The sequence below is a fragment of the Triturus cristatus genome, chromosome 2_2 (genome assembly GCF_964204655.1).
Source record: "Triturus cristatus chromosome 2_2, aTriCri1.1, whole genome shotgun sequence".
Taxonomy (NCBI): domain Eukaryota; kingdom Metazoa; phylum Chordata; class Amphibia; order Caudata; family Salamandridae; genus Triturus; species Triturus cristatus.
The window spans coordinates 1,121,001,797-1,121,020,780 of record NC_140582.1 but is presented as its reverse complement, the minus strand read 5'-3'; positions in this window follow the sequence as shown (position 1 = coordinate 1,121,020,780).

Below are 18,984 nucleotides of genomic sequence, written 5' to 3'. Positions count from 1 at the left end.
GCACAAAGCATTACGAGTTTCGACCCACCCAGGGTCTTAATAATACGCCCTCACCAGGGTCAGTTGCTCTTGGTTTAAATATGCTGCACTCTATAAACAGTGAAGGAAGACTCAGGGAGCAGGCACAGTGTTGGAAAAATGTCACTCAATTTAAACATTTACTTCAGGGTAATTTTGAGTGACATTTTTCCATTACTGTGGTGCCGATTCGGATCCTGGAGAAACCGGGTACGAACCGTCGGTCGGAGGGTATTCTCCGTCCGACTCGTACCCGGTTGTAAAACTTTACAAACATGCAAGTACGATTCGCACGGAAACACTATTTCCGTACGATTCGTACAAAACACCAACCGAGGAAAATAAACATACAAATGACATCCGGAAAAGCGCCGACGTGACGTCGGGACGCACGCAGCCTGCGTTTCACGAACCAGGAAGTACGATTCGCACCGACGTCATCCCACACGGAGAATATTTCCCGGCAGCCAAAAACTGCCGGGAAATCAGGACGACGCGCACAAGGAGCACCTGTACGCGATGGACAGACATGGACCCGAACCTACGTGTCATCCCGGCCCTCATAGCAGTCGACCTCCTCTACAGGTACCGACGCAGATGCCGCAGAAGGTCAGAACAACACCCAGGGGCAAAGGGGGGGGCAGGGGCAGGACACAAAACCCCCACCCAAGTCACACAGCACACATGCCCTGGACATACCTGACCTCCAGGCCCTGGTCACTTCGAGGGGGTGGGGGCGTGTCCAGCAACGCCAGCGTCCGCCACAACGGAAGTGGGCGACGACGCGAACCGGCAACACAACAATACAGGTACGTACCGTACCCACGACTTAAGAGCGTGGGTACGAGTCGTACCACGCCCACACCTACGTCACCCCAACAATGGCGGTACGGCCCGTACCCATGTGCCAAAGGCCTGGGTACGGGCTGCACAAGCATTCCACAGCGTGGGCATGGGTACGTACGGACCGTACCCCCACCCGCGTATGTATGGAGCGTACCCCCACCCCAATAGTGTATGTACGGACCGTACCCCCACCCGCCTATGTATAGAGCGTACCCCCACCCCAACAGTGTATGTACGGACCGTACCCTCACCCGCGTATGTATGGAGCGTACCCCCACCCCAACAGTGTATGTACGGACCGTACCCCCACCCGCGTACGTATGGAGCGTACCCCCACCCCAACAGTGTATGTACGGACCGTACCCTCACCCGTGTATGTATGGAGCGTACCCCCACCCCAACAGTGTATGTACGGACCGTACCCCCACCCGCGTATGTATGGAGCGTACCCCCACCCCAACAGTGTATGTACGGACCGTACCCTCACCCGCGTATGTATGGAGCGTAACCCCGCCCCAACAGTGTATGTACGGACCGTACCCTCACCCGCGTATGTATGGAGCGTACCCCCACCCCAACAGTGTATGTATGGACCGTACCCCCACCCGCGTATGTATGGAGCGTACCCCAACCCCAACAGTGTATGTACGGACCGTACCCTCACCCGCGTATGTATGGAGCGTACCCCCACCCCAACAGTGTATGTACGGACCGTACCCCCACCCGCGTATGTATGGAGCATACCCCCACCCCAACAGTGTATGTGCAAACCGTACCCTCACCCGCGTATGTATGGAGCGTACCCCCACCCCAACAGTGTATGTACGGACCGTACCCCCACCCGTGTATGTATGGAGCGTACATGGCCAGACATAGGAGGGGTGGGTGCAGAGTCCTCCCGGCAGTGCCCAGACGCAGGAGGGGTGGGTGCAGAGTCCTCCCAGCAGTGCCCAGACACATGAGGGGTGGGTGTAGAGTCCTCCCAGCAGTGCCCAGGCACAGGAGGGGTGTGTGCAGAGTCCTTCCAGCAGTGCCCAGACGCAGGAGGGGTGGGTGCAGAGTCCTCCCAGCAGTGCCCAGACACAGGAGGGGTGTGTGCAGAGTCCTCCCAGCAGTGCCCAGACGCAGGAGGGGTGGGTGTAGAGTCCTCCCAGCAGTGCCCAGACGCAGGAGGGGTGGGTGCAGAGTCCTCACAGCAGTGCCCAGATGCAGGAGGGGTGGGTGCAGAGTCCTCCCAGCAGTGCCCAGACACAGGAGGGGTGGGTGTAGAGTCCTCCCAGCAGTGCCCAGACACAGGAGGGGTGGGTGCAGAGTCCTCCCAGCAGTGCCCAGATGCAGGAGGGGTGTGTGCAGAGTCCTCCCAGCAGTGTCCAGACGCAGGAGGGGTCGGTGCCTATCACTCCCAGCAGTGCCCAGACGCAGGAGGGGTGGGTGCAGAGTCCTCCCAGCAGTGCCAAGACGCAGGAGGGGTGTGTGCAGAGTCCTCCCAGCAGTGCCCAGACGCAGGTGGGGTGGGTGCCTATCACTCCCAGCAGTGCCCAGACGCAGGAGGGGTGGGTGTAGAGTCCTCCAAGCATTGGCCAGACGCAGGAGGGGTGGGTGTAGAGTTCTCCCAGCAGTGCCCAGATGCAGGAGGGGTGGGTGTAGAGTCCTCCCAGCAGTGCCCAGACACAGGAGGGGTGTGTGCAGAGTCCTCCCAGCAGTGCCCAGATGCAGGAGGGGTGGGTGTAGAGTCCTCCCAGCAGTGGCCAGACGCAGGAGTGGTGGGTGCAGATTCCTCCCAGCAGTGCCCAGACGCAGGAGGGGTGGGTGTAGAGTCCTCCCAGCAGTGCCCAGACACAGGAGGGGTTGGTGTAGAGTCCTCCCAGCAGTGCCCAGACACAGGAGGGGTGGGTGTAGAGTCCTCCCAGCAGTGCCCAGACACCAGAGGGGTGGGTGCAGAGTCCTCCCAGCAGTGCCCAGACGCAGGAAGGGTGTGTGCAGAGTCCTCCCAGCAGTGCCCAGACGCAGGAGGGGTGGGTGCCTATAACTCCCAGCAGTGCCCAGACGCAGGAGGGGTGGGTGCAGAGTCCTCCCAGCAGTGCCCAGATGCAGGAGGGGTGTGTGCAGAGTCCTCCCAGCAGTGCCCAGACGCAGGAGGGGTGGGTGCCCTTCACTCCCAGCAGTGCCCAGACACAGGAGGGGTGAGTGTAGAGTCCTCCCAGCAGTGCCCAGACGCAGGAGGGGTGGGTGTAGAGTCCTCCCAGCAGTGCCCAGACACAGGAGGGGTATGTGCAGAGTCCTCCCCACAGTGCCCAGATGCAGGAGGGGTGGGTGTAGAGTCCTCCCAGCAGCGCCCAGACGCAGGAGGGGTGGGTGCCTATCACTCCCAGCAGTGCCCAGATGCAGGAGGGGTGGGTGTAGAGTCCTCCCAGCAGTGCCCAGACGCAGGAGGGGTGGGTGTAGAGTCCTCCCAGCAGTGCCCAGACACAGATGGGGTGTGTGCAGAGTCCTCCCAGCAGTGCCCAGACGCAGGAGGGGTGGGTGTAAAGTCCTCCCAGCAGTGCCCAGACGCAGGAGGGGTGGGTGCAGAGTCCTCCCAGCAGTGCCCAGATGCAGGAGGGGTGGGTGTAGAGTCCTCCCAGCAGTGCCCAGACATAGGAGGGGTGGGTGTAGAGTCCTCCCAGCAGTGCCCAGACACAGGAGGGGTGGGTGCAGAGTCCTCCCAGCAGTGCCCAGATGCAGGAGGGGTGTGTGCAGAGTCCTCCCAGCAGTGCCCAGACGCAGGAGGGGTGGGTGCCCATCACTCCCAGCAGTGCCCAGACACAGGAGGGGTGGGTGTAGAGTCCTCCCAGCAGTGCCCAGACACAGGAGGGGTGGGTGTAGAGTCCTCCCAGCAGTGCCCAGACACAGGAGGGGTGGGTGCAGAGTCCTCCCAGCAGTGCCCAGACGCAGGAGGGGTGTGTGCAGAGTCCTCCCAGCAGTGCACAGACGCAGAAGGGGTGGGTGCCTATCACTCCCAGCAGTGCCCAGACGCAGGAGGGGTGGGTGTAGAGTCCTCCCAGCAGTGTCCATGGAACGCAAAGGGTGGAGTACCCACAGATACAATGCCCACAAATGTCAGTCAGGTGCACAAAGACCCTGCAGTACATGTACCACATGTGTGCGAGGCTGGGAGTACACACATGCATAGCGCCTAAAAGAGAACATGTCCACATGAAGTCATGTCAACAGTCTACATACACAAGTACAGTGACCACCAAGGATGCCACGAATGACGCAGGTGGAGACATAGCTCAGCATGCATGTGCAAAGTTGAAGGAGTCTGTCACACACCCAGCTGATGTAGACACAGCTCAGCACCACATATTGGAAACACCCTGCAGGGAAGATGTCAGGTTACACAGAGGAAGGAACACACCTTGGGACGATGTCACCATGCAGTAACTGCTTACATGAACAAAGTAATTTAGCCAACAGCTTGTGATGGCACACAGATACCAGGGTCCACCCTATGACCAGCACAAGACTACATTTCCCACACACCCAACACATTATCACCACCCAAAATCATGGAGCAGGTCCACCAACAGCAATACCAGATAAACAGTAGTGTTCTATGGAAAAAACAAATTGCTTTATTCAGCAGGATGTAAGTAATATTCATCATAAATGTCAATATATACAAGGCCCATAGGGCAGTCCATGACTCAAATCCGGATGGGGGACACAGTGGGACGTGTGTCCCCTAGCTTGCCTGCACAGTCAGACTCCGTTGTCTTCCACAGGGGGGGCATCATGTTGGGGGGAAGGACCAGGCACCGCAGGGACAGGAGGGGCAAGGGTAGGTGTCGTGGGTGCAGGGACGGAGGACTCCACCACAGGGGGTGGGGCAGCGCCAAAGGTGGTGGTGAGGATGGCACTGCACACGGTTGCAAGGTCCTCCAGCATCTTCCCTGCACCCGAAGGAACCACAGGCCCCAAGGAGGAGGGGGGGTCGGAGGGATGGGTCGCAGCGCTACTGGGGGAGGGTGTGGACAGGGGGGGCACTCAACTACCCTGACCGGGAACTCCTTTGACCGCTTGCGGGGTGGTGACACCTTTGGGCTCAGGGACAGAGCGGCCATGAAGGAGTCTTTGCTGGATTTGTGGCCAGGAGAGCTGAGGGGAGTGGATTTGGAGGAAGTGGAGTTTGCTGAATGCGGACTCCCACTCTGGCTGCGTGTCTTACGTTTGTCCCCCGACCCAGTGGGTGTGCCTACTTCACCCTGTGTGTGCGTGCCAGGAGGTGTGCGCTTGTCCTTCCCTGCTGGTGTGGTGCCTGTGTCTGGTGGGGTGTGTGCATGCTGACGTCTGGGTGTACGTGGGACAGGCATGGGAGTGGGAAGTGTGGATGGGGCATGGGTAGGGGATGGGACGAAGTGCTGCAGGAGACCCACTGCTGCAGTCAGTGTCGAGTCAATAGACCTCAGCAAGTTGCGTTGGTCAGCCTGCGATACTGAAATGCCCTCCAAGTATGCCTCCATGTTATTGAGCACTCGGCTGTGGCCATGGAGGACATTAAGCATCGCAGCCTGACCAACCTGCAACTGCCGCAGGATGTCCACAGACTCGGCAGTGGCGGAAGCAGTGGAGACAGGGGCAGGGGGTGCTGTGCCTGGCAGGAAGGAGACATGTGGTGACCTAGCATGCCGGGAAGGGACACGAGCAAGTGGGAGGCCGGTGATGGCAATGGAGGGGGCGGGGAGAGATGTTGTGCTGCTGTCAGCTGTTGGAGCAGCCTCCGCCCCCTCGGAGAGCTCAGCCTCGGACCCGTCAGCTTCATATTCTGTGGTGGCAGTGGACAGGTCCTCCGGCTCACTCCCCTCGGCCTCAGTTCCAGTCGATGTGCCAACCAAGATGTCACTGCTGGCACTGGTGCTCGGTCCCTCCGCACGGTCCGTGCCGGTGTCTCCATCCGTGTCCCCCGACGATGCTGTGGGAAAGGTGAAGAAACAGGAATTAATCAGACACCTGTATACATATGTCACATGAGTCAAATCTACATAGGTTACAGTGCATAGCCTGAAAAAAAAGATGAGTAACATCTACAATACAAGGTACATATATAGGCCCTGCAACACACAGTTGGTTCACCCACCATGCCACTGAGAAACTATGGAGAGCATGACACATTTGCAAATGACATGATATGGATTTGGACAGAGGAGCCAGGCTCTGGGGACAATCCAGCACTGCATCTGCACCACACAGCGTTGCCGTAACTAGGGATGAGCAGGGACCATCTCCATGAACTTGAGGCACATGCTGCAAAGGTAATACTTAAAGACATGCCCAACATGAATGGGTCACTGCACCTTGAGTGTATGTCCAGACAAACATCACACACTGGCCAGACCGAGCAAGGAGATTTCAGGTGTTGACATGTAGGCCTTGCCCGCTCCAACCACCCCCTACATGAGACAATTTGATGAGACACAGGAAGCACTTGCATCTCTTAGTCTGGGAGAAATACACATGGGCTGCAAGAAACCCATATTGGACCCAAAATACCCCATGTGCGCCTGTACAACGATCTCATTTACAAATGGCCATCATCAGATAATTGTAACAAGACGCACAGGCACTGGCCACCGTGAGTATGAACGAGGAAAATTAGGTCAGGCTGTACAGTGGACACTTGTAGAACACGTTACGTAAATATACATGGTGCCAGGGGACAATGGCACAGAGCACATCCTATGCTGTAGACACTGAGAGTGTCCACATATTGTGATGACACACATGATACCTAGCAAAATATGCCCCAGGGGAAAGTAGTGGCCACAATATTCCATGGTCCTGAATGGTAATGACTGCAACACAGGCCACCATTCCTGCACTCTGCGTATCGCACACTCATGCACATCATGTCACAGGCCACAACATAGGACATGCTTGCTGTAAGGCATCACACTTCAGAGACATACTCCTATGTCTGGACTCAGCATCAGTGGCAATTGACATGGACCCCACAAGTACTGAACTGGACAGGGCACAGGCAAGGTCCCAAAACCTGTTACACACCACCCCCACACATGATGCTGCAAGCATTGGTCACGTGGATAAACTGCCAGCCCAGATGACCTTGTGAAAGAGTGACTACACACAGACCAGGGAACACATGGCAAGGAGGGGAAGGGAGGAAGGACAGCACCGCTATACTGTGGGTGACAGGACCTGCAACGCACATTTAAACACTGGCAGTGTATCCATGCAACTGCGCACTTACAAATGCTGGTGACACACAACAAACACACATGAACCTACCCCCTTCCTGCTGCTGCTTCTCCCGTAAGCGTCTGTCCATGTCAGGAAAGACCACCGCCAGCACACGCTTGTGGATGTGGGTCAGACGGTGACGCCCATGGTTCTTAGGGCCCACAGGTGAGTCCCCCAGCAGGACCTGTGTGATCCTCCGTGTCCAGTACCGGATATCCTGCCAGCGTTTTCTCACCTGGGCCAGGCGCTGCTTGCGACCATCCGTCCTCCTCACGGCACTGACGGCGTCCCTCCAGATCTGCTCCTTGGCAGAGGCGCCTACCTGTGAGGATGAAAAAGTGAGACTACATCAATACACCTGCCACTTGTCACAGAGACACACAGAACAAATTTGCTGGTTTCAACAAGGCATAGTATGCAGCCAAAGCATTGCACCTTTGTCATAGGAACATTTTTCTCTGTGTAAGGGCAAATGCACCACGTGCCATTGAAAGTACACAGGTGGCATGAGGGGTACGACACAATAAATGATCCAGACTCACACTGTGCATCAGAAGGTACACCAGGATTATGTGCAGCACCTCAAAGCAGTCACATGCCACAGGCCACTGACGCTACCTCAGCAGAGTACACAGACACACACAGGCACAGGACATTCACCTGCCATTGCCAACTGCAGCTACAAACCTCACTCTGCACATGTGCCACTAGACTGGGGGGCTCACAGGTGTGGGGCTGGCTCTGCACGTCAGACACACAGCACTGCTCCCTGCTCACATCAGATGGGCAGGGTATATCCATCCCTCATGCAGCTGGGGTGCTACACTCCACATATGCACCCACCCACATGACAGGAGACTTACACACACACCGATGTCCAGGGTACGAGCACATCATGTGGACACTCTCAGCACAGGTACACTGAACAAACACACATCTGTGGGTACAGTCACCTGTCACACTGGGGTGACCACAGAATCACATGAGGACTGTAGAAGCAACATTCCCAGGAGGATTAGACAGGCAGAATGTGGCATGCACCATGCAGTGATTGTCACAGTAAACACAATGCAAGTGAGGACGGCAGACATGCACCACAGCATGCTCTGGCTGGGAGACATTGGGCATTCCCCCCCTGGGACCCACCCTACAGTACAATGCATGTGTGTCACACCTGGACACAATGCCAGAAGTCACAGTCACAAAAAAGGGCCACAGTCTGTGCTAGTGGTCTCAGCACTCACCTGAAACCCTGGTCGGCCATACAGCATGGGGTACTGTGGGAGGATGACATCCAGCAATGCCACATTCTCCTCCAGGGTGAAAGGCTGGGCCCTCTCCACAGACCTTGACATGGTGCCAGGGAATCACGAGCAGCAGCAGTGTTGTGGAATCAAAAGATGTGCAGGCAAGTGCTCTCTCATGGGACCTGGCTGCCTTATATCTGCCTTGCTGGCCTGTTTCATGCACAGGAGTACAGAGTGATTGGTCACTCACATTTGCATCCTATGTTTCCTCCAGTCCATTTAAACCTACCCCTGTGAGGGGGTTAGATTTTTTTAGAATTCAGCATGATGTCATTTCAACAACAACTTTGCAACAAAGTAGATTATTTCAAACCGACTTTTGCAGGCCACCTGATGAAACAAATTCAAAGTTTAAACTCGGTCTCCATGGCAACCAGCATGCATCTCTGGCTTCATACTTGTCCCTCATGTGTCCCCTATGTAATTTGGAGATTCACACACAGGTACGGTGCGTTCCGGGGCCCTAGGGCACCCCAAATGCATAGCAACGGGCCGTACAGGCGTGTGTACGGTCCGTATCACTATGGGTACGCATACGTGAGCAAACCCATAGTGATACGGACCGTACACACGCGTGTACGCTCACTTTCACTATGGGTTTGCTCACGTATGCGTACCCATAGTGATACGGACCGTACCCACGCGTGTACGCTCACTATCACTATGGGTAGGCCTACGGAAGCACTCCCATAGTGATATGGAACGTACACACGCCCTCAGAGCGAATGTACGGTGCCTTTCACACGTAACAGTGGTGACAGGCAGCACACAGAAAGGAATAGAGCTGACATACTTGTCCATGGATGGACATCAAGGCATTGTCTGTGCAGTACTACATGTGTGGGGCACAGGTGTGAAAGGCTGTGATGTGGCACATTACTCCTGAGTTGTGAAGGCAATAGATGTATGATGAGATGTGTACAGATGTTATGTGTGATGGTGCACTATGTGCCAGACATGCCCTTCACTCCTTTGACATGTGTGCATGTCGTACAGAACACTTGAGATAAGCGTCACTGGCTTGGCACAGTCAACAACACATGCAAGTGTCCCCTGATGCCCGCTACAGGGGTTACCACACCTGACATGTGACTATCCACGTTGCACGATGTGACCATGTCATGTATGTGTGGTGTGTTCCCATTAGCTTGATGTTGGTGTTCCCTCAAATGCATCTGCAGTTGCAGCAACCAACATGTGTCTGTGTGTAGATGGCCATGGCACACTGTTACGCACACCAGGCCACATGTGGTATCGGATGTAAGGTGTGTATGTATGCATGGGACACGGAGTAGCGCAACAAGGACCTGTATGCATACTCTCAATGTATGTGTGATCAGTCATGACATGTACACCTTCATGGCAAGGTGTGTGGGCTGTATTAGTGTTATGTCATGTGACCTGTGGCTCTAGTGTTCCGCTACCTGTCTCTGCAATCAACATCCTACATCTGCTGATATGTTGATGTATGTCACTCCTGTATTGCGTCTGGCTGTTCACTTACACTGGGACACAGCTAGTCCCATGCCATGGGATGTGGAGGTTCACAATCCCCGTGTGTAGCTGGGTCTTGGTAGGAGTGTCACCTGGCAGCCATACGTGTCCAGGGCATGTAGCACATACCTGACTCCGTATGTAGCATATGTGTATTGACAGATTAAAATGTGCTCAGTACATATAAATTGTTGTTGTAGTGCACTCACTCTTCCTTGTCACTTCCAAATTACTGCAGAGCGCCGCCTCTTCCCCGACCAATTCCGGACTTGGCTGACATGCGGGAGAATGACTGTATACGCTGCTACCGCTTCCCCCAACCGTTGATTGAGGAGTTGACGGCAAGGCTGGCACCACACCTGCAACCGCTGCACAGGTATCCTATGGCACTGACACCCAAGCTGAAGGTAATGGCAGCCCTACAATTTTTTGCCACGGGTACCTTTCAATATACCATAGCTCATGTTGGTGGCATGTCCCAGACCATGTTCAGCCGTGTGCTGCATGATGTTTTAGAGGCCATGTTGTTTCACCTGGATGAGTTTATCCATTTCCCAACTCCTGAACAGTTGACAGGTGTCAAGCGTGGATTCTATGCCCTGGGAGGGATGCCCCATGTCATTGGGTCCATAGATGGGACACATGTGGCTTTGGTACCACCACAGGCACAGGAGGTAGCGTACAGGAATCGCAAGCACTACCACTCCATCAATGCCCTTGTGGTGTGTCTGTCCAACATGGTGATTTCACATGTCTGTGCTCGTTTTCCAGGATCAGCACACAATGCCTACATCATGAGGCATAGCAGGGTGCCTGAAATGATGACGCAGCTGCGCAACGAACGAGCATGTGTTGTTGGTGGGTACACTCTGTCTGTCCTGTATTTTGCGTAGACTTCCTGCCCGACTGCTTCTCCTGTCCTACTTTTGTCCATGTGGTTTCCATGTAGGGGACGCTGCCTATCCCAACATGCCATGGCTGATCACACCTCTCCGCAACCCCAGCACGCCGGCCCAGCTCCGCTACAACACCGCCCATGGCCGGACAAGGCGAGTGATAGAGTGGACATTTGGCCTCCTGAAGAGCCGATTCAGGTGCCTACACAAGACCGGCGGCGCCCTCCCATATGCCCCGGTGAAGGTCTGCAAAATCTTCATGGTCTGCTGCATGCTGCACAACATGGCAGTTGAGAAAGCTGTGCCACTCATCCTGGATCAAGATGACCAGGACCATCCACCCATGGAGGGCGAAGGGCTTGGCAATGGGGCTAGTGATGTGGAGGATGTGGAGCCGCAAGAGGACATCCGGAGTCGGCTCATACGCGAATTCTTTGCTTAGTGGTGAGTACCAGTGTCTGAGTGTGCACGCATTGGTCCTTGTGTGGCATGTGTTGCAATGTGTGTGTCCATCTGCATGTATGCCACGTGAGTCAGAGGTGTGTGTGGATGTGTCACTCGAGTGATGGTGCCAGTGATGAGTGTATTTCCACAGTCCTAATTGTGACCTAGCATGTTGTCATCCTTATATGTGTCGAGTACATGCACATGCAAGTGGATGAGCTTTTTGTGGCTGACTTCTTGTGTGTCTCTCATCCCCAGGTACTTGCGCATGCAGTCTGCTGGTTGCATTGTTGTGGCACTGCTATTCCTCATGGACACGTCATCGTGTGCTGACTCAGCGTTACACGCACGGACAAGTTTGGAAGTCTCCTTAGGGTAAGGGATGCATCAGGGGTGTATTGGGTGTGGCATTTGTTTACGATGTGTGCACACTGCCCCTGTCGATGTTTGGTTCCTCTGCAGACATGTCGCATCACCATGGGACACACGACATGTAGCTGGATTCACCTGAATAGATGGTCACACTTGTTGACAGTCATCTGTAATGGGATAGTGGATTGTGATGAAGGCATCAATGTGTGTAACACTGCCCTCGGACACATACGGTTTGCATTGGCTTGACATGGTGTGGGACTTCCACATCCGAGGATCAATGGTGTATGGCAGCCTCTCCGTGAGCAGCAGGGGGTGTTTAGCTGTTACCCGACACTTGTGTGCCAGTTCCATGGATATCAAGCATTTGTGGTGCAGAAGGGGGGTGCCAGTGTTGGATCCACATGTTACTCCACATGACCTGTGTATGTGTACTCCGAGTTGCCTCTGCATTCCAGAATACATGACTAATAAAGGTGTTCCTATGCCTCCAAGGTGCCTCTTCTCAGTCAATGCTGGTGTGTTGCCACGGTGCATACGGCATGTCTGGCATGGTTCTCAGTGATAGTGGCTATGTGTCTATGTGTAGAGTAGCAAGATGCAAGCTGTTTGTCTGGGATTAGACTCTGTATTGTGCATGATGTCCATGACTGTGTGGGTATTGTGACATGTGCCATCCCCATGCATCCAACGTTGGCCAGGCCACCATTCTCTGCATCCACCTGACTCAAGCTTGCAGGACATGGTTTTGCCACCTGTCTACACATACCTGGGTGCCCCCCAGGACACTCCACATGATTCCTGACCTCTGCGCATGACTGTTGCTGTATTCAATATGTCTGTCGGCACGGTTGTGCGGCCACCCCCTCAGCTGGTTGGGCCCATCACGGGTGTGTATGGTGCTCCATGTCTGTCTTGGCTAATACATTGTGACCCATGTGTGTCCTGTGCCAGACTCAGGCCCCAGGGTATGGATGGTTGAAGTCATATGAGAACTCAGGCATGGTTAGACTTTACAAGACACATGTAAAGTAATAATGCAAAATGTAGGCATCATCTCTTGATTGTGTAAGTTTTTATTTGTGTTGGGGTACGTGTTGGGGGGGGTATGACAAGAGGGGCTTTCCGGGTGTGTGGAATCCAAAGTTCACTGGGGGAGTTGGTATCCTTGCCATTGGAAATCATCAGAGTCCATGCCACAGTCTTTGTCAACATTGTTCAGACAGTGACCAGCAAGTCCATGTGGCAGAGAATGTCATTTGCTGATGTGCTGCTGTTGGGCCAGTGGGCCAGGTGCCAGGCCAGGTGTCCTGGGAGATGGTGCTGTTGCGCCGACCCTCACGGTCTTTTCCGTGGACGACCCGCCCTCCTGCGGGAACCCTCAGAAGCAGGCCGTGACGATGCTTGGGATGCTCCGTCGGATGTATCCTCCTCCTCCTGATCCCTCCCTGTGGGTGGTGATGTTCTTCGGCTGGTGGCACAGGGAGGGTTGCCCATGTTGTCGGCTATCCGACGGAGTGAACGGTTAATTCCCGTGAGCACCGTCACGAGCTCAGTCTGTCCTCCATCCGTCCTTGGTGTCGCTGTTGACAGGCATGTTGCTCCGCATGTTGCTGGGCTGCTGGGTCTTGATCTCCTCGAGGGTCCCCTTCATCTCGTTGAGGGTGGACACAACCTGGCTCATGCCCGTGGTGTCACGCCGGTATGTGTCCAGGATGTTTCTTACATGGGAATATACCGGTTCCGCAGCCAACTGGTCAGGCTCGCGCCTCCGCCGTCCTCCACTCCCACCACCCCTGCCCACTTGCGCCTTGCCTGCCCTTGTGGGCACATCGGGTCTCCGGGACCCCTGAGGGGTGGCATTTGCGTTGTCGCCTGCCTCCTCCTGGGTGCCCGGTACACCGTGTCCCTCCTGGTCAGCCTGGCTGCGTTGTGGTGGTGGGGCAGGGATCCTGGGTGTCTCCTGGGATGTGGCAGGAGTGGGGGTGGTGGTTGGCCCAGTTGTACCTGACGCAGGTGCTGCAGGTGGTTGGACACCAGAGCGGCCAGGTTGGTCAGGGTCGTCCACAGAGTGGTGAGAGTCGTCGCTGCCGGTTGGATCGTCATCCCGCAGAGAAAGGTCCTGTAAGTCTTCCCCCCCAGTGTTGGGGGGTGATCCACGACGTTGACCTGTGTGTGAGAGAGACAATGTTATTTTTGTTCCATGCAACATCCATGTTTCATTCGTTTCGAAGTTGGCACATTTCCTCTGGGTATTTGGATATGTCTTGCATTCCACTCACAGTGCACTTGTGCATGGGTATGTCCCTTGGCCACAACTTTTGAGACTTTACCTATGTGTGACACAGTCTTACTTGCTGCGTCAATTGTGACTGCAGTCAGCAGTGGAGTGAGCAGGTGTGGCGAGCCATGCATTGGCGCCTTCCGTGTTGCACTGTACGTGGGCAAATGGAGTTGTTCCACACACTTATATAATACAGGTAGCTGGCGTTGTGCTCGTGCACAGGTTGACACATGGCCCATTGTTTTGCCATGGAGAAGAGAGGGGGATTCAGGCACTGGCCACCCTTGTCTACATGCACGCAGTCCACCTGCTGACGAGCAGACATTCCCACACCACCCAAGGGTGACTTGGTCTTCCTGTGTCTCCCTTTCTCACTCCCTCTCTGTCCCCCTCTCCCTCCCTCCCTGTGTCAGCCTCCTCCCTCTGTCCGTCTCCCTGTGTCTCCCTCCCTCTCTCTCCCCCTCTCCTTCCCTCTGTCTGTCACCCTCTGTCACCTCAGCCCAGCTTCCTAGGCACACACTGTTTGCAGATCTTTGAATGGCCCTTGGCTTGTTCATGTGAGTTTGTTTCTGATCTCCAGGCACCCATTGGGTGTAGTGTCTGTGTCTGCGCTGCTGCTGTGGTGGTGTGTGCTGCCACTCTTTCACAGTGTTGGCTGTTCATTAGCTGCTGTCATGTGCAAAAAGTGCCTTCACCCCCATGTCTTCATGCAAGGCGTCCGCCATTTGCAGGCAAGTCTTTCCTGTGTGGGGACACACTGTTTGTCGGGCTGTGACCTAGGCCATATGGGCTGAGGGCATTGTTGTCTGCTTCTGAGTTGCACTATGTGATTTTTGGGGCCCACACTCCCGCCATCCGGGTTACCGTGTCTTGTGTTGGTGTTTTCTGTGGCCTGTGACTTGGCATTGTCTAGCTGGGTGCATGGGGCATGGTGGCGCTAGTGGCATGTGTGTGTTTATGGAGTGTGGTTGAGTCATGCGATAGCTTTGGGGTGGTTGCGTGCATGATTGTGAGTTTGGTTGTGGATGACGTTCCCCCCATGTGAGGTGAGTTGTTTGTGTACTCACCAGGCTCTCGGAGTGGATGTATGTCGTTACAACGCACACTTTTACAACGCATGCACTTACAATGCATTTTTTACAACGTAACATCCACTACAACGCATTCCATTACATAGCATGACACTACAACGCATTTTTAAAAACTACCTTTACAACGCATTCCATTACATCGCATACTACCTTTACAACGCATACCATTACAACGCATAATATTAAATTGCATTTAAGGTAAGTATTGGATAGTATAGGGGTAAAAATTACTATTCTAACTCCAGGGGGTGCAACAGTAGGGTAAGTGTTGGATAGTATAGGGGTAAAAATTACTATTCTAACTCCAGGGGGTGCAACAGTAGGGTAAGTGTTGGATAGTATAGGGGTAAAAATTACTATTCTAACTCCAGGGGGTGCAACAGTAGGGTAAGTGTTGGATAGTATAGGGGTAAAAATTGGTATTCTAAGTCCAGGGGGTGCAACAGTAGGGTAAGTGTTGGATAGTATAGGGGTAAAATTACTATTCTAACTCCAGGGGGAGCAACAGTAGGGAAAGTGTTGGATAGTATAGGGGTAAAAATTACTATTCTAACCCCAGGGGGTGCAACAGTAGGGTAAGTGTTGGATAGTATAGGGGTAAAAATTACTATTCTAACTCCAGGGGGTGCAACAGTAGAGTAAGTGTTGGATAGTATAGGGGTAAAAATTACTATTCTAACTCCAGGGGGTGCAAATGTAGGGAAAGTGTTGGATAGTATAGGGGTAAAAATTACTATTCTAACTCCAGGGGGTGCAACAGTAGGGTAAGTGTTGGATAGTATAGGGGTAAAAATTACTATTCTAACTCCAGGGGGTGCAACAGTAGGGTAAGTGTTGGATAGTATAGGGGTAAAAATTACTATTCTAACTCCAGGGGGTGCAACAGTAGGGTAAGTGTTGGATAGTATAGGGGTAAAAATTACTATTCTAACTCCAGGGGGTGCAACAGTAGGGTAAGTGTTGGATAGTATAGGGGTAAAAATTACTATTCTAACTCCAGGGGGTGCAACAGTAGGGTAAGTGTTGGATAGTGTAGTGTAATATTATGCGTTGTAATGGTATGCGTTGTAAAGGTAGTATGCGATGTAATGGAATGCGTTGTAAAGGTAGTTTTTAAAAATGCGTTGTAGTGTCATGCTATGTAATGGAATGCGTTGTAGTGGATGTTGCGTTGTAAAAAATGCGTTGTAAGTGTAGTGTGTTGTAAAAGTTGCGTTGTAAACGTTGTTCCCCTCTCGGAGTCCTTCTACTCCCTCCACTCCCACCAGCGGCAGCGTGGCCATCACCTTCTCCTCCCAGGGATGGTATTGTACGCGTCTGCGGGGCGGCCCTCCTCCAGTGGTGTTGGCCTGGTTGTGGTCGTCGGTCATTTTGCGGCGGACCGTCCTCCGCAGATCGTACCACCTGGCTTGGCATTCATGCCTGGTCCTTCTGGTGGACCCAACAGCATTCACAGCATCGACAATCGTCTGCCACATGGATGATTTTTCGGAAATGCTGGTCTGTCTGACCAATGTTACAAAGAGGTGTGGCTCGACTCTGATGATTTCGTCGACAAGGACCTCCAACTCTCGGCTAGTGAACTTTGGATTCTTGTTAGTGGGCATGGTGAGGGGTGTGGGTGTGGATGGTTATGGGGGTGTGGGTGTGGATGGTTGTGGGTGTGTGGGTGTGGTTGTGCAGGTGTGTGTGTGAATGTGATGAGGGGGTGTTTGTGTGAAGGTGTGCAGGTGTAAGGTGTAGTGGAGGTTGTAGTATGGTGCAGTTGTTTCTCTGTGTGGTCTGGCAGCAGTGGGTCTGTTGCAAAGGATCATGGTTTGTATGTGTTGGGCCTTTTTATTGGTCCATTGGTGGATGTGGCTGTGTTTGAACTTTGGGTGGGTGTGTTAGATGGAGTGGTTGTCTTTTGGGCCTCTGTTTGGGAGTTTGGCAGTTGCAGGTCAGTGAATAGGTTGTATTTGTGCTTGTTGGACATGTTTTGTGGCTTTGTGCGATTCGAATGAAGTCTTGTTGTGTTGTTTTGCTTTGTCCTGGTTGTGTTGTGGTAAATATTCTTTTACCTGGACTGAATTTCATACGGAATCTTAAATAAAATAGCTCAGAATAATAAGAGGCAGAATCCGTGGTATAAGAGGTTTCTGAATGGGCTTTATTCCAAAATGGCCGACTCGAGTCGCGGCCTTCAGGTTCCGTCACCACGGGGGTTCAGGAAGTGAAGTACATACTTTATTGACAAGAAGTAACTTTTATAGTACATACATTATAATGAAGTGAATACAGTAGGCGTAACAATTGATAAGGACATTGACGTTTGGGCTGCGTAACCGAAAATGGGTGTAATAATGAGTAAAAAGGAACATGATTGGTTATGATGTCATGTATAGGTGGATCTATAAGATAATACTTGGCATAGGTGCGCGCGCAGCAGTATGACGTGTAATTGACGTGTAACTAGGGGGTGACGGGGACTTGACATTTAGCTCTACATGTGGAGACGAAAAGTCTGGGGGGTCAAGTCAACCTAATCCCAAATCATATCTAACATCCTATGTTTAAAGAACTATGTTATCCACAAAAAGAAGGACTCTCGGACAGAATCTATTCTATACTGACTGTGCGTGCGTGTACAAGCGTCTAAGTGTCTACACTGAATGCGAGGGGGTAGGAATATTCCATGGTGACAGGGCTATGAATTACTTGCATGAGGACAGAGAAGATGGGCCTTTTTGCTTGGTAACTGGAAGAATGTTTACTTAAACTACTAGACAGGAATGCATCGGCTGAGGAGCAAAGTAGATAATTTGAAGGTGAAATACAGCTTCTTGGCAGGCAGGCGAAACTGGCCGAGGCAGGCACCGTTAGCTGCACAGGAAGTAGGACAAAGTTCATGGATACAGATGCGGGCTCAAACTGATGCTGTCAGAGGTAGAGAGCAGGGAAAGGCTTTGAGGACAGAATCGGGCCTACTCTGCCTGAACTGCAAAAATGGAGTAACTTAGCCATATAAAGTCGGTGGCCTTTCACACTTAGGAATCGAATATCCAGCCCATTGATGGCGGATCTGACAGAGGACATGTTGATGGTGGACGCACATGTGTTTGCGTCTTCGAAACTGGAACTGGAGGGAACATACATGTGCTTGTAACATGCACATAGAACCGTTGGGGTCCAAGATAGGGGACATAACTGATCAGGAAAATCCACATTTCCACATTCCCTCCTTGTCCCCTACTTGCCCTTCAAGAGATATCGATCTTCATTAATCCATCGATTTGCTCATGGAGCATCATTTCTTCTTCTTTCTTCTTCCGGGATTTTGAACGAAAACCTTGATGTGGAATACACGATGTGGCACACAGACCACAAATCGCTGGTCCACATTGCAGGCATAAGCAGCAACTGAATAGTATAAGAAGGCCAATACCTAGGAAGGACAGAACTCTCCATCCCCAGGCTGATATCACACTCCAAAACCACCCGGACCACGTCCAAGTGCCTGGATCCTCGTGTATCTGGCTCACAATCTTATGAAGGCGTGTTATAGCTTTATATACAGATGGCGAATTTTTTGGTATGAATATACAGCAGCTGGATCCGATGACCCTACAAGCTCCGCCCCTATCGGCCAGGATGACGTCAAGGACAAGACGATTCTGAAGAACAACAATTCTCATCACCGATTGCTCCTCTGTCAGATTGCCTAGGGCGGCTATAGTCTCATTCACTACAGCTTCAAGAGTCTTGGTTAGCCTACGTATCAGCTTACTATTTGAAATTGTACCTATATAGGGAAAGATACCTTTATTGAAGTCTACATACTTGTCCCATGTCGTCTCAGTATAATCGACAACTGGGAGATCTCTTCGCTCTCTATTGTGTACTAAATGAACATTTCGATAATAATCAGGAGGAGCTAGGAAAACAGGTGGCAAAAGGAATGCTATGTAACAGGTACCATCCCAATCTAGAGGCAGACGCATATATGCGGTCTG